At 37.7% G+C, this 24,256-nt stretch overlaps 1 long non-coding RNA gene across 1 annotated transcript; it reads left to right on the plus strand.

Annotated features, from left to right (window-relative positions):
• The first annotated feature begins 8,743 nt into the window (after positions 1–8,743).
• Positions 8,744–14,063, plus strand: LOC140155198 (uncharacterized). Its single transcript, XR_011859357.1, has 4 exons — positions 8,744–9,094; positions 10,468–10,599; positions 11,777–11,838; positions 13,491–14,063. It is a non-coding gene; the product is annotated as an uncharacterized lncRNA (long non-coding RNA).
• The last annotated feature ends 10,193 nt before the right edge of the window (positions 14,064–24,256 follow it).

Genomic DNA, 24,256 nt, shown 5'->3' on the forward strand with positions numbered 1-24,256 from the left:
GACAACTTTGAAATTGGTATCAAAAGATGCGCTGTGACAATCTGCATAATTTCCACTCTAAATAGATTTCATAATTTGCTTTAAAAGCCATGAGAACTTCGTTCCGTTGATTATCACTTTTGGTAAAAAGTGATAATCAACGGAACGGGCTCACTGCACCTGCTAGGAGTGAGTGACAACTTTGAAATTGGTATCAAAAGATGCGCTGTGGCAATCTGCATAATTTCCACTCTAAATAGATTTCATAATTTGCTTTAAAAAGCCATGAGAACTTCGTTCCGTTGATTATCACTTTTGGTAAAAAGTGATAACCAACGGAACGGGCTCACTGCGCCTGCTAGGAGTGAATGACAACTTTGAAATTGGTATCAAAACATCCGGTGTGACTATCTGCATAATTTGCAATCAAAATAAATTCATAATTCATTCAGAAATAGCCGTGAGAATTGTGTTTCTTAATCAACAATGCGGACTCACTGATGGGAGTGAGTAACAACCTTGAAATTGGTATCAAAAGATGCGCTGTGACAATCTGCATAATGTCCAATAGCCGTGAGAACTTCATTTCGTTCCGTTCCGTTCCGTTTCGTTCCGTTCCGTTTCGTTCCGTTGAATATAATAAGCCGTGATTTTGTACTTGTGGCCTTCTGGCTCTCACACATTTCATGCATAGTGTTGTAATGCATAATAGGGTTTTACATTTTCGCCGGTAAGTTTCTGTAGCTAAAGATTGCAAGCTTATATGGGTATACAATCATATTAAAGTGTCCACTTTTGGCCAAAAATGCACTTACGGCTTTTTGGCTCAGACCCCTCGAAATAAAACATGCTTTGAGCTGCATAGGGGTTTAAAAATATCCTGCCTCCTAAAATAAATAACAATATTAGTAATTACTTGTAAATGCTGCATTTTACTTTGGGACTAATTGAGTAAATGAAACATTCCGTCATTCGGAGGAGACGTTAAGCTATTGGTCCAATATACAGAGGGCGATATCTGAACATGTATGATCGCAGTTAGTTTCGAAAAGAGTAGGGTATTAAAGTGCTACCAAGTGGACAAACATTGTTGCAGATTAGAAGAATGTTTAGGGACTGAAAGAAACCTCAATAAACATGATAAATACTACAAATGAAAGAAATTGGACGATGTACATACCAAATGCAATGTTCAACAGTATGACGGACTCGGGGACGGACTTGATTGAAATAATTATACACACATACTGTATTTCTTGAACAGTTTAATCTGCAGGATTGGATTGGTTATCAAAAAATGACGTAAATCAATTAGGTAATACATCAGTAATGTATTCCTTGCGCGTACTTCAGGGCTACTGTCCTTGTTCAGAGCAGGGAAGTAAGATAACACACAATCTCACTTCCCTGTTCAGAGGCACTTTATGGCAGTGATTTGATATATAAAAAGTAAATGTTAGAGACTTCTGTCCATTCGGACACTTCAGCTTCTCAAATTCCCCACTTTTTCGAGCCATGCTGACCACATTCGGATTATATGTAAACACAACACAAAACGCAAGTCCTCACTTAGGGAGCGATCGTTATTTACGGCAGGGGGAATGTGCGTTTTGGAAAAAATATGGACAAAAAATTTTGTGTCCCCCCCTCGCGTCCGCTCAAAATCTCCATTTAAAATATAACAATCTCCCCTCCTGGTTCAACTAAAAGTTCAGGTTCCCCCTAAAGACCAAAATTTTTTTTCCGTGTTCCCCCTAAATTTTCCCATTCCCCCCCTCTGTCATAAATAACGATCGCTCCCTTATGTAACCCTTCATAAATCTGAATCTGCGCATATTCGGACAATTTGATTGATACGGTCGTGTGCAGAAACTTTTTAGCTCGAATTTATACCACATTTGTAACCAAAAGCTTCACATTGACAAAGATTGATACCAGTATGAAGTTCATTGGTGCAATTTTAACTTAAGTTGCAAATTAAAAAGTACACCCAGAGCTGCAGAGGTAAATGGCAGAGCTTGATCATGTCATAGCCCGAAACGACCGCTAGGTAATATCGATCGCACCATGCCCGCGTGTGTGAAGGCCGTAAACGCAAACTGGACGGGAACGCAAACTCTATACAAAATTCCCACTCCAAATAGTATACTGCCCTCTTTCTTAGGCAGCTCGTTTTAAGTTCAATAGAAGGCATTGTTAGGAGAATACACCATCTTGTGGTATGTGATATTGTGTGCCCGGGATTGTGTGTTTTTTTACGGTTAGATCGTTGCATCAAGACTTTCAGGTGTCGTATTCAGCACAGATCTTCTGAAAATAGGGAAGTCTCACAAATTGTCCCCAGTATGGCTCATATACCCAGTGGCGGCGCCAAGGGGAAGGGGAGAATTTCCCACATGTGTTCTTTGTCGTCAGTTTGCACACCCCCGACAAAAAACATAGAAAACACACTATTTTGACCCAAAATTCGCCCAAGTTTAAGATAAGTTTCCGATTTTCCCCTAAGAAATAATACCCCCCTACACACCCACCAATTTCCCCACTCCACTGCATAATTATATTAACTCGGAACTCGTATTGCAATAATACATAGTGATTTGGTGTAGGCCTACGGGGCCCTTAATACGACCTTGAATAATATCCATCATGTCCATTAAATCAGTACAATGTTGATACTTACGATTACATCTTATATTCTCCTTACCCGATAAAGTTTGCGTTTCCGTCGTCAAAGACCGAACTCGCAAACTGGTTTGCGAGTTCGTGCTGTTTGCGAAGGCAGCCGTAACACGCGTGTGCAGCCAGCAATAATTCATTGTAACAATTCAAGCGTTTATACCGCGCTTTGTACGGGTTCTTTTTATGTTGTGTATGGACGAATCCATTTTCACGCATTTCTACACCTCAATGGCAGCCATAGCTGGGACCCCCTTACGTCTATCCCACCTAAAATGTGAAATGATGTGGCCTTGGCGGGGATATTAAACTGCATTCCATCACCCGTGTTACGCGTAGACAAAAGAAAGATGAAAGTGTATTACACAATACAATTCAACATCGATTTTTAAGCGGATTTAATCCACCCAATTGTGCAGTAATACTGTAGTAAGTCTGTGCTTATTATGGACTTACTATAAACTTGGCATCTATCGTCACACGTTTGATCAGGTGTATGAACAATGCTCATTTCAGGCGGTTCCTCAAAGTCTTATCTTATTATATCCAATTAAAGCAAATTAATGTTTTGTGCCTCAAATTGTCACATTATGAGGAGATTGTAACTGCATAAAATAGATCCAAACAGTGCCGTCAAGATATTTTTACCAATAATTTGAATCAGTTTTGTAACAGATATCTTAAGTTACCGCTCCATTTATTTCTCGACTAATTATGCAATTAGAGTAACAAATGGAGCATGATGCACGTCCAATAAAATTGACCATAGACATCGATATTTCTGCAAAATATAAGATAGTAATATATCGATGGCAATGGCGTTTTGATGGTTACAGGTGTGATAGTCGGGCATAATTCCCTTACTGTCTTACCCACCAGATTGGTGATATCACACATCATTCCGCCAAATAAGAGGGTATAGACGGAAGTCCCCTTTTATTAAGTTGAGATCGGCAATCCTTTACCTAAAAGCCGGCGCCTTAGGTCAGTGTGAATATTTAAATTATTCAATAATATCAATGCTTCCCAATTAATGCAATTAATGAGAGTTCAATACGGCATAAATGTTGTGCTGTACGAGGTGTAGGGCCCTAGTGTCAACGGTAAAAATATAATTTCCATGAATGCGTGTAAGTTTAGTTCAAAGATGTTTGCTATGTATGGACATGTATACACCAACAACCTACGGTATAGCAACATCTATGTGAAATTCCAAAAGCAATTTAGGATTTGTTGAAAGGCTTTTGGGTATATTTATTTTTGTTTGATTGATTGATTGATTTATTAATTAATGTTATTTAATCAAAATTGATTATTTATAATTATTAATAAATTAATTGTTTAAACAATTTGTTTAATTAATTAATTAATCATTCATTCATTCATTCATTCATTCATTCATTCATTCATTCATTCCTAGAAGTTATGCAATATGGATTCAACTATGGATTGTCACTTATATGCGTATGAAACAAGCTGACAAACAAAACAACAACAACAACAAGCAAAACAATAAGCAAAACAACAATGGTATGTCTTCCGGACGGCTAAGTAAAAATGTTACGGTTTTGTAAACAACTTAATTAAAATTATGCTTCTTAATGATCGCGTGAACTTGGAACATATCAAGACTAAAATAACATCACAATTAATATTACTTGCAATATATTGATCATTGTATTGTCCGAAATATCATTATTAGACTAATCCAGAAAATCAGTATATAATTAGAGTTGCATGGATGGTCATTTATTTTCATATGATGTTTTCCACCTGTACTTTAATTACATGGAGACTAAAATAACATCGTAATAAATAATATGTAATATTATTACTTGCAATGATCATTGATCGTATTGATCAATGATTGTATTGGGTGTATCATGTATTGTGTTAATTAGCCGTGGACGACAGTCCTCGAGAGGTTAACAGGTTGATTCGGATCAGCTTATGAAGAGCTTATTTCCAAACCGTGTTAAGTCCACAAACACATGTTTCTGATTTACCTGTGCGATATTGCAATGGGTTGTGATACTATAGGTATTATAATTTCAGTTGGATGCACCATTACAAAGCAAACATTGGATGGATACACAGTACCAATACTGTGTAAGGCCTTTGATTCCCAAATGAGCATATTGTTAAAATAATGGCTTGTTGATGGTACAACTCATTGTTGCTAATGTCAAACCTGTTAAAGTAGTTGTTATTGTATCACACAAGTAAATGAGAAACACGTAGTTGTGGACTTAAGCTCTTCATATGTCATTTGCGTTCATGAGTAAAGTTAAGATGTATAAACTGTTTCAAATAGCAACCAATGGGTAGAATCTAAAGACGGTTGCACCAGGGACAATGTATTGTATTATAGCTGATAGTCAAGTCTGATGTTTCAGAAACACTATGAGGCTGGAAGTATTGACTGTGTATGCAGAGAGCAGGGTAGCTTACTTTGCTATGATATCTGTACATTAGGTTAGATCTTACTCTGGGATTTACTTCCCTTATTGTTAGTGTTTTCCATCTGTACCTTACACTGACGCCTTACCTGATCCCAAATTTGGAGTTCCCTTAAATCCCATCAGTGGTCTGGATATAACTGATCTGGATCAAATAGATGATTTTGGTTCAGTTTGACTCGGAAAATGTAGTGAGATCTTATTTGAATAGATATTAATAAATGGTCTTTAAAATGACCCAGGTCAAAGTCACCTGCTACCGAGTTCACTCAACAGCAAAACGCAAACATACTGTTTATTATATAGAACAAATTAATGAATATTGATTAATTAGTGCAGTATGGCTGTCAATAAAATAACAATACAAAACCATATAAGAGTTCAATTAAATAATACAGATTTCCTTTTTGCTATGATTATTTAAACTAAGCCTGGAGATCTTGATCGGCTGAAGTTTAGTCTGATGAAATTCCTTGATGTCTCAGTTCTTGATCCAAGATTCGACAATGTCCAAGATCCTATCTACGCAAAGGAAACCCCTGGTCTACCACAGTCTTAGTCCAAGTCCTGAAGACTATGTTTGCATTATCCTAGCTGATGTGCTTGTGTTTTCCAAATTTTCTTTTTTGTTGACCGTAAGCTCCTCTCTCGGAGATCTCTTGACAGACGACAGACAGATAGGACACTAAGTTCACTGATGTTAGTCCAGCAAAATACCACAGTTCGTTGATGGAGATATTTCCAAACAAGAATATCTTATAAATAAAAATTCCCTTTAAAAGGGAAGGCCAGCCTCAATGCAGAAGAGGTCTTGTAAATAGTTTGGGTCACCGTGAAAGGCATTTTTTAGGATCACGCTTACATCCATGTTACATGACAGTTCACCAACCCATCAACGGTGAGAACATGCACACTGAAACAGCAAAAAGCATTAACTCCTATAACTCCTGTCAACTCTTTAATTCATAAATTGTTCTGTATTTTTGTCTTTACTGCTTTTTACCCATGCTTATTATTAAAATCAAGAAATACACTGCAGTTGTTAGTTAATTCGCTATGTAAACTCAACTTACATGCACATTTTATTTTAAAATGATTTTATATTATTTCGCAATGTATAGTTTACTATAAAGTAGATAGTGGCAAGCACATGATAAAGGACTGATCATTCACTACAATCTTCACTTTTAAACTGTATTTTTTGAATGTGTTGATTGCTAGTCCGAAACTCCTGCAAAGCTATGGACATGGCATCTTACCTACTCCATTCTGTAATAGTCTGCATTGTGTGTTTTCTCAGTCTTCAATCATTTTGTTGAATGTAATTTTATGAATCAAATAAAAAAGATAGAAAGTGGCCTCACTTTAGTTATGTGTCATTTACAGTATTTATAATTTATAAAGTAAGACAATAATTTATTTATTTTCTATAAGTGAATGTCAAAATATGGGATATATTGTTCAATATTATAGCTAGCCCTAAAAACTTTATTTTCCATCAGATTTTTCCCGTTGAAAAGACAAAACTGATGTTAAAGATAGCAATAATATCATCAATAACATTTTGAGTCAATTTTATCCATAAAACGATACAGGATAGGCAGGGGCGTAGCAAGAGCATCAGGGGCCCATGGACAAGGAGCAGTATGGGCCCTTTTAACCAGGGCGGGATTTAGCCTACCTTATGGGGCCCTGGTCCAGGCTAAAATGTGGAGGCCCGAACTCACGTGCCGAGGAAGGCATGTGCATTTAAGTCAGTGGCCAAGTTTTGGTTTAACTAAAGCATGTAAAGGGGGGACTAACATATTTTGTTGAATTCAATTCTTTGAATGCGCGCGAAGCGCCGAAAATTTTACAATTTTGCCCTATTTTGACCATAAAACATGTTGTTATTGGGGTTAAAAGAAACATGCATGAGGCAATTTTGGGGCCCCCAAAGTTTGGGGCCCAAAATTGCCTTTGGACCCGGCCCCTCCCATCTGTCCCAATGGTATAAAAATCCGGCCCTGCTCTCCATTATCAGCTCTTATTTAATTTTCGCTTTTGTGCTCGGGGCCCCTGAGCCCTCGGGGCCCATGGACTTCGTCCACCCTGTCCCCCCGCTTGCTACGCGCCTGAGGATAGGATAGATAATTACTTTGACTTCAATGTGGTCCATTAAATGAAGATTTTGATTCTACAACATTATTAGATCTCTTATCAACATATCAATTATGCACTCACAGGCAACCAAACATCATGCTATGCTCAGTAATCCACTGATAGTGATATGACCTCGTTCCAGTGATCATTCCCGGCTAATTACTAATTGTTGACCATGTCATTTTTTTGATATGCTGATTGCTGAACAAGTTTGTGTTTAAATGTGTAGGCCTAACCTATGATAATTTTTTAAGTCATAATTAATTCAAACATAACTTTGGCAATACTCAATCGTTTTCGTTCGTTGAAACGGCAAAACATACTTTCTTTTCCTTGCAAATCGAATTAGCAGACATCAACAACATTTCAACCACAAGAAGTAAAAAAAATTGTTCATACCAATAGAAGAAGGCATCTTAGCTAATCTTTAGTGTACACAAATCCCATCTCAGAATTAGGTACCAGCCCTATGGGCTGGCGAAAAGTAAGACTCCCGCATCAACATTCTGCACTGTTACAAGTGTGTCGCTTCTTAGAGTCGACAACTCAATCCAGCACTATTCGCTCTTCACCGCCTTTGGCGTATTTTATTCTCTCCAACACACAAGAACCACGAAGTTTGCAGACTTCAATATGGTAACTTTTGTACCACTACTGGCTAACATAAATTTCACAGAGTTCCCTCTTAGAACTTAAAATATTGCCGCCCAATCATTTCATATACAGGTTGATCATTTCTTACCATTCTAGAATAATCTTAACTATTTATGGCATATTACAGCATTTAATCATCTCATTTGGCACATTACATCGTTTCTAAAAATAGATCATTACATACCAACAAGCCATACTTGGCAGTGGGGTTTGACCCCCACCCTTTTTATTTTACCCCCACCCTTTTTATTGAGGCACCCTTTATATTGAAAATTCCTGACCCCCACGCTTTATACTAAGGCACCCTTTACACTGAAAATTCCTGACCCCCACCACTTTTTGATTTTTCGCCTATTTGTATACATTGATGAAGTCACAGGCAATTTGGTTCGAAGTAAATCAAGTACGCCAAATTCTGCACCTATCTTCACACGATAGCCTAGTGGATGTAAACATGCATCAAATGGAATTTTATCTTGCGATATATGGTAATGATGGCAGTGGTTTGGCACTTATTCTTATGGTTTGGCACTTATTCTTGGAAACTAGGATGATTTTATCATTCAATGAAAATATATTGTAAGCTGGCACTCCCACCCTTTTTATTTTACTCCCACCCTTTATATCAATCCACCCTTTTTACCAACAAAGTTTAAACCCCCACCCTTTTAATAAGGATTTTCCAAATTTCCAAGTGGCACCCTTTAAAAAGGGTGCCCTGCCAACAGTGACAAGCCAATATCAGACTCGTTAATCTGTATACATCATTTCCAAATAATATAGCTCATTACCTCCACACAAGCTGATCAGAATCATTAGTGTGTATACAGGGGGGGTGGGTCATACTTCTCTGGCAATTCCAGGGCAATCCCGACGGCAACACCACGGGAACACGATTTGTTTTATGCGCATGTCTAGCGCATGCGCATTTTGAACAATTAGCGATATCAGCCGTTAAAAACAGCCTGTGATATTCAATCAGCTGATCGTAAATAACAATCCCGGAGTTGACAGCTTCAAACACACGGTTACAATCGAATCGTGACAATGGGAATTAAATCTTTACTCCCAAAATTCAAGAATATAGAAAATAAAGTTTCTGCCAGGGTTTCTGCCGCGGATTTGGGCGGTGAAGTGCAGGCATTGACGCAGGTACACTGCACAACCTGGAATTGATCCACGAAGTAAGTTAAGCTTAAGCTTATTAATTTAAATACTATGTAATGTAGATGGTATACCATCTACATGTAGTGAAATTTGTTATGATCATTTTAAATCGGGTGTGGTGCTGAATCCAGTTACAATTTTGTGGATCTTGTGGTTCTGTAATTATGATGTGAAAAGAGTTGAACACAACATCTTCATAATTTACATATTTCTCAAGAACCACAATTATTTACAATACTATTCATATATTAAGAAATTATTTTAAGTGTGTGACTTGTATTCGGTGATGAAGGAAAGGATTAAGGGCTTATTTTTCATTAATCTCCTATTCTAAACCATGAAAATTGTCTTTTTATAGCTGCGTGACCAAAAAAGCATCCTGTACCGTTGATTGGTTTTAATGTTACCTGGTCACATGAATGAAGTTAATTTTTAAGAATACATGACAAGCCGTTCCTATGCCAACCTGTCCTTGCGTCAACCTGCACCACATTTTTTGAAGGCAACTTGTCACTGACCAGTGACCAACCTGTCCCTTGCTTGCTGGAGGGAATAACTTTAGCTAAGGTAGTTGACTATATATATTGTCAAAGGACGGGTAGACTATATTGTCAAGGGCAGTATGTGGTGTACCGTGTATTGGGGTCACTTGTCAGAGCGGGCAAAATCCTGGTGTGCGGTAGATTTACCCGGTCACAGGGTAGATTTTCTCAGGCAGAGGTGTAAAATAGGCTGATTTAGCATAATTTTTCAGGTTTTCCTTCCTGGTCAAAGCCATGGGGGGGGGGTGCAGAGTGACCCCTGCCACAGATACGCTATTGGTCAAGGGGTGGGTTGGGATAGGGACAAGTTGTATATCAACCAATTTTACATCAGGGTGGTGCAATAATTATGTGTACCCCGGGGTGAATTCTCAAAATGGTCTGCCAAAATCGCTTGTCCCCTTTGGCCGTGCTAAAAACCTTTGCCCCCCCCCCTTCGACGTGCCAAAAACCTTTGTCCCCCCTTTTGACGTGCCAAAAATCTTTGCCCCCCCTTACACATGCAAGATTTTGGGGAACCCGAATTTAAAACCTTAAATTGTCTTAACATATAATGCGAAAGAGCTGAGCAGGAAAAATTTTGCATATTTGAACATGTTCAGTAACATTTTCCTCACGCCTTTTAGGGCGTAATATAGAAAAGATGCCCAAAATATCTGTGCCAAAAATTGCTTGCCCCCCTTTCGACCTGCCAAAAATCGCTTGACCCCCCTTCGACCTGCCAAAAAATGCTTGCCCCCCCCTTTTGGCCTGCCAAAAAATCTTTGCCCCCCCTATAATTCACCCCCCGGGGGGTACACATAATTATTGCACCACCCCTCACTTTTATGCAATTATGGTTCTTACAGGTACCCCGGTATGTCAATGATTTCTGCTAAGCAGTAGATGTGTTGGTTAGGCAAAATGTTACGCCCATAGTTGTTTTTGACGGGGAAGATCGGGCTACAAGCAAAGCAGCACACAAAGGAAGAAAGAAAAGGGTATGTATTAAAAAAATCAATCTGAAAAGATATGTACAATGTACATGTATGTGAAACGCTAACATTCACATATTTTGGGTATAATCGCGAATTTCAGGTTTGGCCACAAATTTTAAGATTTTTCCAAGACACCCATTTTTAAAGTATTCATTTTCCAAAAAAAAACATAAGTTTTCACAAAATTGAAAGAACCCATGGTGATCTGTAATACAATCCATGCAGAAAAAAGTACCGGTATAGAAAATAGACTATAGCAGAATGGTAAACTGCATATCCGTCAATACATGCTTTTTCCATGGGAAATGAACTTTGCTGCTTGGATGATGTCACATTGAGGTTAGCATTTATTCCGTATTGAAAAGCGTGTACTGACGGATATGCAGTCGACCGCCCTCATCATGCGCATATTTTGGGGGCTTTAGGCGCCAGCCCCGAGTCAAAGCAGGGGTGGCCAAATCGAAGGGCAGCGGAAGAAGAAGGCGGCAAAAAGAATTAGTAAAGAAAAAGGTGCGGAAATTCTGAAAAAATTGTACTATATATAAAATGTGTTGCTTTTGGGGCGCTAGCGCCTAGAAATCCTTTTTTTTTTTTTTGTTCTTCACTTTTTCAAACGACCGTAAAAAAAATTGGGGCAACCTTTTCGGGCTGCTGAGGAAGGGCGGCAAAATTGAATTTTCTTCAGCCCCGGGTAGGGGCGGCCACGATGCACGCCACTGCTCATAGGACTTAATTTTAACGAATTCAACTCTGCATACCGTGTAATTTAATTTAAAAAATGCAAATTTGAACTTTTATGAATGCACACATTTGGGTAATATTATGGATAAATCACACAAATCAGGAATTTTGTGAAATTGATGCGCAAAATTTGCTCTCAAAAATCATACATTTTTCCGGTGCTTACCAATACAGTGTAGTTCAGTAAATACAAATTAGGGCACCAAATCTGTGTGGGTACTTGTACTGTCTGTGTAATCATTGGGAATTTCAATATTTCTCTGTTTGTGTTTGCTTGTTTTTTACGTCCAAGTACTAGATTTTCCTTGGGTAAAGCTCAACCTCACTTTTGTGAAATTAATCAACTAGAGGAGTTTATGCATGCATCTAATGTATTATGTACCTCAATTTTCCTCAAATTTTGATATTTAAATTTGCATTTCTTTCTTCATGTCATCAGGAGAAAAAGACAGGAGAAGGCTAGAGCCCTGCACCACCATGCCACACAAAATGAGTTTGCAAGTAAGTCTATGATGTATGACATGTACATTGTACGAGGGGGTATCCAAAAGTTTTTGACATCACCCAGAAGTGAAAGAGCTATTTTGATGAAATTATGTCAGTGTAATCACTGGTCCTTATGTACATTATGGTTCAGAAATGGTCTCATAAGTATAAGTTTACTTTCTATCCAGATGGCACTAGGTGGGCAGTAGCTAGGCGCATAACCTGCAAGATGGTGAAAATTGAGGAACGTGTTGCACTGTTGCTTTTTGAAAAAGGAATTTCCAAACTGGCTACATGTCCCTCACAGATTAGCCAAGAAGTGGACGTCCATCACTTATGGATGGCGCGCCACAGTGAAGAAACTCAAGAAAGTGGAGGATCTTATCATGAAAAGGTAATGCGCCTACTGCCCATCTAGCACCACCTGGAAAGAAAGTAAACATACTTATGAGACCATTTTTGAACCATAATGTACATAAGGACCAGTGATTACACTGACAAAATTTTATCAGTATAGCTCTTTCACTTCTGGGTGATGTCAAAAACTTTTGGATACCCCTCGTACATGTATCATACAGTAAAATCGATTAAGGAACCGTTCACAAACACTTGTTGGGGGCCCTGATGCAAAAAAATTTCATTGTGAAAATTTTTCGGGCCCCTTTTTCAGATCTCAAAAATTTCAGGGCCCCCTTTTTGACATGAAAATTATGGGTCAACCCCATATACTCAATTTTCCCGGGAAAATTTGTGGTCAATTTTTTCAGAGCCCTTCTCCCCTAGAAGGGTCAAAACTTTTAAGAGCCCCCCTTTTGCATCAGCCCCCAACAAGTGTTTGTGAACAGTCCCTAATGTAGATCCATGATCATCCACCATGAATGGGCTGCAGTTTCAGCAAAGTTAGTTTTTGAATAGAAAGGAATTTGCCATGTACATTGTATTTTAGCCACTGATTTTTAGTTTACTACACATACTTAGGGACACAAACTCATTAAATAATCCAACCAAAAAAAACCTGCTGTATTGCTAACATTTCAACCCTTTTGTAGTGAGCAGCCATGTGACTGCAGGGTTAAGGATGTTGTGAAAAACCTGCAGTATATTTAAATACAATTTTAAATCATCATTTTTTAAATTTAAAATGCTAAATATGTAATTGTCCCATGCCAAGTAACTGTGATGTGGTAGGCAAATGTACATTGTATTTATTACGGCAAAGCCAGTCTCCGGGAAGAGACTATAGTTTCAGTCACAGTTTTGGTCACCTTACACCTTCAAATGTGCTCAAAATTTACACTGATGTAAGAAAAAAAGATTTCTTTAATTTAACTTCATGTGAGGAAAGTAGTTGTGAATTTGTTGATAATTTATTTTTCTGTGTGACCTCTTGTGGCTGTGGTGTACACCTCACACCTTTGTGCGGAGAATGTCAGTGGAAGTTGGAGCTACATGTAAGAAAGCGTGAGTACCGGTACCTCAAACTGCTTTGAAATGTTGTTGCTAACAGTGGCATTTTCATAATCACTTGCACCATTTTGCTAATGTTTGCCACCAGCAGTAATTTGTCTCCCAGAATATCATTGTATCCCACGTATCATTTTCAATTTGCAGTAAAAACTTGTTCGATGTGAAACAATATTTTATTCTATTTCTTTTTAAATTTATAGGTTGGTGTGTGTGGTAAGGCAAAAGATTGACCAAGCCCTGGAAACTGATAACTCAGGCAACTGGTAGTCAGGAACCATATTTGAGATCGAAAAGTTGCAATAAACATTCCTCTGCGAGTCTGTGTACTGGTGTACTACAGTGCCATTTGTGGCAACAAGCAATCGACAAGTAACTTTTAGATTTTACATTCCAATTTAGAAATTAAATCTAAGCAGTGGACTGTGACAACAAGTGTTTTAGGATTAATATTATGGAGCTCAGTTACACTACCTGATTCATATTGGGCTGCCTGCACAGGTACACCATCGCTGAATTAGTCGGAGGTACATGTACTTGGCTGGTACGGTGCAGTACCAGGTGAGTACCAGTTTAGAACTCAGTGCAGTACCACTGCTGGTGGATCCTGTGCAGTGGCATAATTGGTACTGTGTAGGTACTTTGTGTGTACCAGTCTGCAGATGGCCAAAATAGGAATCTTGTAGTGATAGATTGGATAGACAGCTGAGAACATCATGCTTGTAAGCTTTTAGGCTTTGGGTTGAGCCTTTTGTTTGAGCCTGGCCCTATCAGGGCCCGAGCTTAAGCCTGCCCGGACCGACTGGTTATTAAAATAAACCTGCAGGGGTCACTCCCATTGTGGCCTGTACACCTCCCGCAATAATCAACTTTTGAAATGCACCCTAAACAAGGATTTAACCCTTGGCTAAAACGATACCCTAAACAGATATCACACGCCTGTTTTCACACCCTAAACATATACAGGGATTTTGTTCCTTGCATCAAATTTCATACCCTAAATTTCATTTCCACGTATTAGCAATTGCAATTTTGCTACCCTTTTTTCCAATTTTTCATGTTTTTAAAACCTTAAACACGATACACACATATCGTGCCTACCCACGCAAAACTACCCTTACGCATTTTTATTATCATGGATGGTGTACATGCCACAATGGGAGAGACCCCCTGGGAAATAAACAAATTTGTTCTTGGTTAAAAAAACACAAGAGCAGTCATATCATGATTTAACCTAAGTAGTCCTACATCCCCCAATTAGTGCCCCACACTGAACTCTTTTGACTCAAACTAACCCCATTCGCCCATACACTCAATTTATTTCTATTATGTTCTCAGAATCTTCCTTCCTATACTTTGTACAGAGTTAAAAGAGTCCAATATAATCAACACTTGGACTCAAAACTTGGACTGTGTTGGATAGGCTCACTTTTCCCCAAAATTGTTTTCCACAATTTTTGACCAAAACTCATTTTTGACCAAAAATCACATTTTGACCAAAAACCAAATTTTTACCAAAAATCACATTTTTACCAAAAGTCATGTTTTTGACCAAAAAGATTCTGAAAACATAATGATAAAATTTGATATTTTTTCACCCAATACAAAATTTATTGGTCTCGCTATGAGTTAAAAAATATTGGACTTGACTTTGTCTCCTCCAATATTTTAAAACTCATAGCTCGACCAATAAATTTGCGTATTGGGTTCAAACCATCCAATTTTATATCGTTATTGTCAAGGAAATGCAAGTATTTTGAAACACTCCCAGCTAACTCAGTCATGTGGCAATATATGGCCTTGCGATCAGCAAACTGAGCTAGTTCTTCATGAAATGAAGATTTTGAATTATGATCACCATGAACACAAGCTATTGCCAAAAAAAATGGGGAAAAATGCAAATGGACATTAAAGATGAGAGAAGAATGACTACAATCTCAAGACTTAGTAGAACCATGCTATATAAAAATAGCATTTTATTAAACCTCTTTACATGGTATCTGAAGATTTACTTTACATTATTGAAGGCAAATTTGGTAACTTTTAACACAATCACTGGCAGATGATGTTAACAATCATGACTTTGTATGTGTAAAAATGAAAAGAATAATAAATTAAAAGCATAATCATTTGCTTTGCTTGAATTTATTTCAGTGTTGCATTTGAGTAGGAATAGAAATACATGTAAGATGGGTAAATATCATATAAACAATGGTATCAGACTCCATAGTTCAGTTGCAGAGAAGATGGTTTGCCATTTTTTTTCTTTGCGGATTATTGCTGTATGGAAGTATGGTTGGTTGACAACCTTGCGAAATTTGAAAATTCCAGTCAAGAGATGCATAATTTGACCTACTTGGGGCTTTCATTCCAGTTTTATGTGTTTGAGCCAAAAAGGACCAAGGTTAAATGTTACGCACCATCAATGATCAAATAGAAGTAATCAGTGGCATAGCATAGGTCATCATATTGGGGGGAATTAAAGCATCTGTGTCTGATAGTGATTGAGGGGCACAATCCATTTTCCGCAATTTTCCAATTGGATTTTCTAAACTTTGCAATCGATGGGGGGGGCATGTGCCCCGTCTCTATGATGCTACATGGTTGCAACATGGATTCACTGTGATCATATGCTCCAAGAGCACCATCACCATTACTGCATAGCTGGAAATTTTTACTAGGTTTTTATTTTTGCAGGTGGTTCTACACCGCTTGATAAATTTGTGACTATAAATAATAATACACTGGTAACAAAAGTTATGTATATTATAGGGGCAAGGAATCCAGATACTATACTGGAATTTCAGTGACTCAAGACAAGTGGTACGTTATTTATGATAAGAAAAGAGGTACCGCTAGAATGTACCCCATTTATATAATGAACCACCTGTCTTGAATCACTGAAATTGCAGTGAAGTAATTGGATTCCTTGCCTCTATAATATACATAACTTTTATTACCAGTGTGTAGTCATTTTGTGAAAAAAAAATGCAAAATTAGTCACAAAATTTATCAGGGGGTGTAATACGTACTACCTAAAGAGGAAGCCCCGCCAGAGTAATTCTTCCGGGGTGAATCAAACCTCCAGGGAGTGAAATGTCTTTGATCATGTTAAGAAAATATTGCCAAACAAATGACCCTGGCATAGTATAAATATGCATTAGTTAAGTCACTTGTAAATTGTCACTAACTAATTTGATAACCACGCAGGTTTGGTTCATCCCAGAAGGACTGCTCTGGCTGGGTTTCCTCTTTAATTTCAGAATGGTAAATTTTATAGCTTTATAACTGCTGTGAATGCAAGAAACTATACACTATACACCTATTGAGGTGCAATTTTCAAATTGTTATCCAGACCATGTGGGTCAATTTTCAAAATTAAAAAAAAAAAAATTTGGCAGATGCTTTAAGGGGTACTACACCCATGTGGTAAATTTAGATTATTTTTGCATTTTTCTCAAAAACTAATAACACACTGGTAACAAAAGTTATGTATATTATAGGGGCAAGGAATCCAATTACTACACTGAAATTTCAGTGACTCAGGACAAGCGGTTTAGTATATGATAGGAAACGAGGTACATCCTAGTGGTACCTTATTTCTTATCATAAATAACAAACCGCTTGTCTTGGGTCACTGAAATTCCAGTGTAGTAATTGGATTCCTTGCCCTATAATATACATAACTTTTGTTATCACTGTGTTATTAGTTTGTGAGAAAAATGCAAAAATAGACACAAATTTATCGAGGGTGTAGTACCCCTTATACCACGCAACATCATACTCTATTCTTATCATATTTGTTGTGCCATTATATATTAAATTTTCTGACTGCACAGCTCTTTCAAAGACCCTGCTGTATCATATCAATGTCCTGTATTATAATCTTGGCAGGCAGTTGGTGCATTATTCAGTTGTTTATGTAATTATTGGAGTAATTCTGGAGCTCTTTACCATAGTTTTGTTCTCCAGGAGCACAATCATTTCCGTAAATATTTTTGTTCACAAATAATTATTGTGCAGATCTAACCTTTAGTTTATTATTGGAGTTCATCAAACAGTGAAACAGTGCAATGTGCCCGGGCAATGTCTCATAAATTAGTCGCAAAGTTAGCCAGACTTTGACATAATGCCATTAACTACTAACAATTAAGTATTTCATTCAACTATGCTGATTTTTTCCCCAACTGCTGAATGCTGGTACTTAAATCCAAACGACTAATCATGTTATAGTGCTATGTGAGAAGTTTGCGCCAAATCCGTAGGTTGAAAAATCCATTGAGCTCCATTGAATAACCACCAAGAATAGTTCCCGCTGTTGATTCAAAAATCAATGGTTTCCTATGTCCATGGTATAGCCATCACAAGGTCCATTTTCCAAACCATCATGCATGCTTCCTGTAAAAAACAGAAGACAATAATAACAATAATTTTAAATTAAAAAGAAAAGCTTTTTACATGTACTTGCTTTAAATAGCCTCTGGATGACCAATTAAGTTGAGATAATACATTATCATCTTGACATTATTACTATTATCTCCATATATTTAACTTCAAAAATATATATTGAGATAATTTATCATAAGAGCTATTTATCATCACCATATATTTATCTTGAGATGATTTTATATAATTTATTAGTAACAAAAAAAAGGTTTTGAGATGATGTATTCTCTTGAGATAATTTGTTATCTTGAGATTTATTAATAAAACTTATCTCAAGATAATTTCTTGAGACACTTATCTATAAAAGATAACAAATTAGAGTCTTGAAATAATAAATTACTTTGAGATAAGTCATCTTATAACTTATTATTTCAAGATAATTTATCTCAAGATTATCTCAACATATTAATCTCCAGATAAAAAAGATTTAGAGATAATGTATTTTTTTTGAGTGACTTATCAATTATCTCAAGATAATTTATCATCATGAGATATTTATCTCTGGACAAAAAGATATATAGAGAGAGGTTTTTTATGGAGATATTTATCTTGAGATACAGCAATTCATTATTTCCATTTATCTAAAGATAATTGTCTCAGGTTAATGGATTATCTCAGAATGATTAATTATCTCGGGATAATTGATTATCTCAGGGGAAATTAATCATCTAGAGATTATCAAGATAATTTACTAATCAAGATAATTTATGATCTCCAGATAAATAACATCTTGAGATAATGTATTTTTTCGCGATAATTTATTATCATGACAAGATTATTTATTATCTCAAGATATTTATCTTTTTATCTCTGGACAAAAAGATTATGGAGATATTTATCTTGAGATAATTTATTATTTCCATATATTTATCTTGAGATAATTGTCTCAAGGTAATTTATTATCTCAGGGTAATTGATCATCTGAAGATAATTGATTATCTCAAGATAATGATCTCAAGATAATTTATAATTTACTATCAAGATAATTTATCATCTCCAGATAAAACATCTTGAGATAATGTATTTTCTCAAATTATCTCAACAATTATCTCAAGTCCTGTCCTGTCAATGTCCCTATTTGCAATATAAATTGAGATAATCAATTATCCTGAGAATCTGAGATAATCAATTATTCTGAGATAATCAGTTATTCTGAGATAATTAATTATTCGAGATAATCCATCATCCTGTTGATAAATAAAAAGTTCATATTGGCAGTAGGCAGGACAGCCAGGCAATTCTGCAACTTCCTGCTAGGCACCAAGACGATCACATGTTGGAAGTCCATTGAAAGCAATTGGGGAAATTCCAGGTTGTATGGGGCGGAGACATGGTCAGGGCTCGGCATTCAAAATGCCCCCCCGCCTCAAGTCGGCGAGGCATAATAGTCCATTTGACTTCCTCGAGAGAGTGATGTCTGTGCAAACTCCATTAATGTTTATTCAAATTTAAATCGGATGAGTTGGCTCAAATTACTGCCGTGTTTACATACATGCATTTAAAAGCTGTAGGCCTACTACAATTACAAAAAAACATTAAAGCGTCAAGTACGTCACTAGTTAGCAGGGGTAGTAGGGGATAGGCAGGGTTACGGCGGGGGGGGGGGGGCACATCAACAAAATTTGGTGGGTATGTTCCCCTGGAATTTTGAAGTGGTGGGTCTTTGGGAGCTGCCCCGGTAAAAGGGGTCTTTTGGAGCTGCAAACAAGCAAAATGGGCACTTTTGAGCTGCGAACAGTCAAAATCAAGGGTCCGGCTTTCTGGCTGAAAATTGCCTGACAAAACCTTCTAGAGCTGAAATTATCAAAATCAAGGGTCTTTTGGAGCTCTAGTTTGGTCACTTATAGGGGGTCTTTCAGAGCTGCAAAATCCAAAATAGGGGGTCTTTCCGGGGGAACATACTTGTATGGTCATTTGTGTTAAGTGCCCCAGCGCCGCCCCCAACCCCTGGGTTTACAGTTTGACCAAGGTGTCCATTTCATTAGCTTGAGTTGACTAAGCTTTACAAAGCTTTCGTAAGTCTCAAAATTATTCGTAACTTGTGACGAGTCGTAAGTTCCATTTCACTAAACTTACTTACGAACAGTACCCTTAAGTTACATCTAGTATTGAGTATTCGTAACTTTACGAACGTGAACGCGTCGAACGGTAATGAGTTACGAAGGGTTAAAAGTTTAGTGAAATTACAATTACGGCAATTACCATGGCCAGGGTCAGCATGGTCAGGGTTACACAGTTTACAGTGACAGTTTATAAATTATAATAGATCATGAGATGGATAATTATTGTGGACTAGAGACACGTACATCATGCGGGACATCATGCACTGATCAGCATGATCAGTGTGCTCGCTCGCAATAATTATAAGCTTTCTGCATCAGTGCAGTGGCAGTGTCCGTGACCCTACGAAAACAGTGAGCTCGAGAAAGCGACTCAGTGAAATTACTATTCCAATTTAATACTCCGCACACTCACCATCAAGTATATTATGCTCAGGTTGTCATCACGTTTGTAAACAGAGCTATTAGTTTGTTTGTAAACAGAAGAGCTGACATGCTGATGCTTCGTATCACCAGGAAATAACCGGCGAGTGGCGACGAGCTACAATGTACTTGTCCATCTATGAAACAGTGCATCCAGTACGCTACTATAACCTCTTCCCACACAACCGACTGCTTTTGAGTCTGTTGAAGAGATTAATGTAACGGCAAATTTTAAACTAAAATCCCCAAAACCCCGCGAAATCTCAAATTTCAAATGCTTTTATCTCAAAATTTCTTCGCTCCACCTCTGAGGTGAGCCGAAAAAAGTTGCTTAAAATAACGTTTTCTAGCTATATTCCAAAACTTGTGGAGGTGCGTTCGGTAGTTTAAATGATATTGATGACGGAAATTGGGCATCGTAATCGATCTTAGCGGATATGTCACCATTGGTTTTAACACAAAGTTTCGCGCCATTTGCAACCTCAAAATCCCAAATCTAGTATCGAAAACTCAACGTCCCACCCCCCCTGTGTGTATACATGGTTACTGTAATAGCGCCACCACTTATGTTCTAAATTCTTCTGGGGCCATTATCATCACGATCATGATCACTAGCGTCTTCCATATGAATTTCTTGTTCATTTTAATCCTTAGCATTCCAGAATATTCCATCATGTACAATCAATGGAGATAGATATCAAAACTGGTGAAAACTGGTGAATATCCGATAACAAAGCCCCATGTTGCACAAAACATACACAAAATAATAGAAACCCAGATAGAATAACAGAGCGGCAAATAAAACAGACAATGGAAGTTATTTCAACATTTCCAATTAACATGATAAAAGATTGATTACTGGAAATAATCATAATTAATAATATTAGCTATTTTTGCATGCTCAAAAATTAGTAATTGTATAGGAATGTAGGAATTTATTTCAGATCATGTTTCAAATCGTAAAAAGCAACTCATTCGAGATTTCAAATTTACGGGCTTAATTGTCTTTCATGTTTTGTTCGGAAATTGCTTATTAAGATAATTTTAATAACTTTACTACCATGGTTTTTTGCGTTTTATTTATTCATGCTCTTTAAGTTTTAACTGAATGCCATGACACATCATTTTCAACATCACTTTCATTTCATATTAGCAACAATTGATTTCAAGAGATATTATGGTGCTCGATTTTAATCGGCAAAACAATTTACTAGGTGGTCATTCTTTTGGACAATGAGCAGGCTTAGGCAAATGCCGGGGGCACTCAACTTTGGGAGTGACGGTATGTGCCTGTCAATAGGCCCCCTCTTTTGAAGTCGACTATACCCGATGACCCCCTTTTTTTAAAAGCCATACCCGATGACCCCCTTTTATTTAGTTGCGGCTACCCAATGACCCTTTTTTTGGTTGCGGCTACCCAATGACCCCCTTTTTTCTAGAATAGCATCATCAAAATGCAACAAAAAAATGCCGAAACTGTCAAATTTTGCCACATTTTTTCAAAATTATGCCGAAATGTTCAAAATTTTGCTCTATTTTTTCAAAATTTTCTACCCGATGACCCTTTTTTAAAAATCTTATACTCGATGACCCCCTTTTTTCAAAATATTGTACCCAATGACCCCCTTTTTTATTTTGTTTGTACCCAATGACCCCCTTTTTTAAATAACTCTTTGTACCCGATAGGCCCTACTTCGCGACTCCGGTAGGCACATACCCGTCACTTCCAAAGTTGAGTGCCCCCCCCCCCCGGGGGCAAATGCCCCCTTTAATTATTCAATTATTTAGTTATTGTTTTAGAAAAAAATCACAAAGGTGCCCTATACAAATCAAAAATGAACGGAGGAAACCCGATTTGATCATTTTTAAACAAGAATTGAATTATTATTATAATCATGATAATACGCTAATAAAAGTGTTGCCTTTGCAATTTAAAAACACACATTTTCAATAAACTTTGGGAAGGCTGGGAAAACACGTAGCCTAATCCCGGGGTGGGGTGGGTGGGGGTGTTACTTGGATTATTTTTCGACGCTTCCGAACTCATCCATTGCTAAGGGTAATTTTACCGAAAATAAGGAACCATATCTAAGGATTTGAGCTTGAAAATAGTAAAAGCAGCATGTTTTCCTACATGTTTTTCACACATAGCACGGAAAATCTAAAAGGGAGACCCATGTCTAAGAAGTTTTTCTTCAAAACATAGACTCATGTCTGAGGATTTTTCGTGAAAACCTACCGTAAAATGGGGTAACTTTGGGCACTTTTCAGAGTTTTTAAACCACTGCTTCCAAACAAAACCAATTATATTTCTAATTATCTCTTTTTTATGACATTAGGGTTCCCTTCTACACCTTGAAGTTGAAAAAGATTTTAAAATACTTTTGTAGGGTGCCCTAGGGGTTAAAAATAGCCTGCCCAAAGTTACCCCGCATTTGGGGCCACTTTGGTAAAAAAAAAATCAAAAACATTGATCTTCGCTGTATATGGGCAAGCTAAGTTTTTTTTTTGTGACATTTGACCCCTTGCAAAATTAATCAAGCACACATCCTTGCTCACAAATATCGAATTTTATTTTTTCTGCAAAAAATGTAAAAAAATGATCATTTTTGGTTAAAAATCCTGATTTTTTCGTAAATTTCGAGGAAAATTGGACATGAGCGACTATTATTTCTTCCAAATATATTTCTTAACAAATGGACACCAAATGTGACTAAAAACAATATTACTGTACGAAAATATAACCATTTAAAAATATATCTGACCGATCAAAGTTACCCCGCTGACCGAAGTTATCCCATTTTAGGCGGTACCCATTTGGGCAAACATTATAGAGTTTGTACGTGAGTAACCCACCCGGAACCTATAATCCTTAGGGCTGTGCAATAATTATGAGCCCTGGGGAGGGTAAAATTGGGGGGGGCAAATTTTTTGGCGAGCCGAAAGGGGGGGGGGAATTTTTGGCCAGCCGAGAAGGGAGCAAGCAGTTTTTGGCACACATTCATGGGGCGCCTTTTAAATAAAACGCTCTAAAAAGGCTTAGGAAAACAGTACAGAAACGCTTTAATATGCAAATTTTCCTGATCGCTGCGCTCGCAACATATATCTAGACCATTTAAGGTTTGCAAATTCCCAAAAATTTGGCATGTGTAAGGGGGGGGGCAAAGAATTTTTGGCGGGCCGAGAGGGGGGGGCAAGCGATTTTGGCAGGCCGAGAGGGGGCAAGCGATTTTTGGCGAGCTCTTCGAAAATTTTACCCCCCCCCGGTACCGGTACCATAATAGGCCTAAATGTTCATTGTTGTTGTTTTTTTCTTTTTAAAATCCGGTAAATAAAGAGTCTTTAGACCTAGGCTATAGGCCTATTTATTCCTAGGCCTATACGGTATGACATTGGTATAAATGATGTTTGTGGGAGCTGGTGGGTCCATATTGTATGTTTTTCTTTCCTACCACCAGCCCCAAGTAGCTCCAAGTACAGGGAACTAAAATTGAAGGGAAAAAAGGCCCACCACTTTTGTTAGGGGTGGTGCAATAATTATGTGTACCCCGGGGGTGAATTCTCAAAATGGTCTGCCAAAATTGCTTGCCCCCCCCTTTGGCCGTGCCAAAAACCTTTGCCCCTCCCCTTTGGCTGTGCCAAAAACCTTTGCCCCCCCTTTGACGTGCCAAAAATCTTTGCCCCCCTTACACATGCAAGATTTTGGGAACCCAATTTTAAAACCTTAAATTGTCTTAACATATAATGCGAGCGCAGCGATCCGGAAATTTTGCATATTTGAACGTGTTCGTAACGTTTTCCTATGCCTTTTTAGGGCGTAATATAGAAACGGTGCCCAAAATATCTGTGCCACTAAAAATTGCTTGCCCCCCCCTTTCGACCTGCCAAAATCGCTTGACCCCCCTTCGACCTGCCAAAATTGCTTGCCCCCCCTTTGGCCTGCCAAAAATCTTTGCCCCCCTATAATTCACCCCGGGGGTACACATAATTATTGCACCACCCCTTAGGCCTATAATAGTTTTACCTCCCTCCACATCCCT

Source organism: Amphiura filiformis, chromosome 6, assembly GCF_039555335.1.
Source record: "Amphiura filiformis chromosome 6, Afil_fr2py, whole genome shotgun sequence".
NCBI lineage: Eukaryota > Metazoa > Echinodermata > Ophiuroidea > Amphilepidida > Amphiuridae > Amphiura > Amphiura filiformis.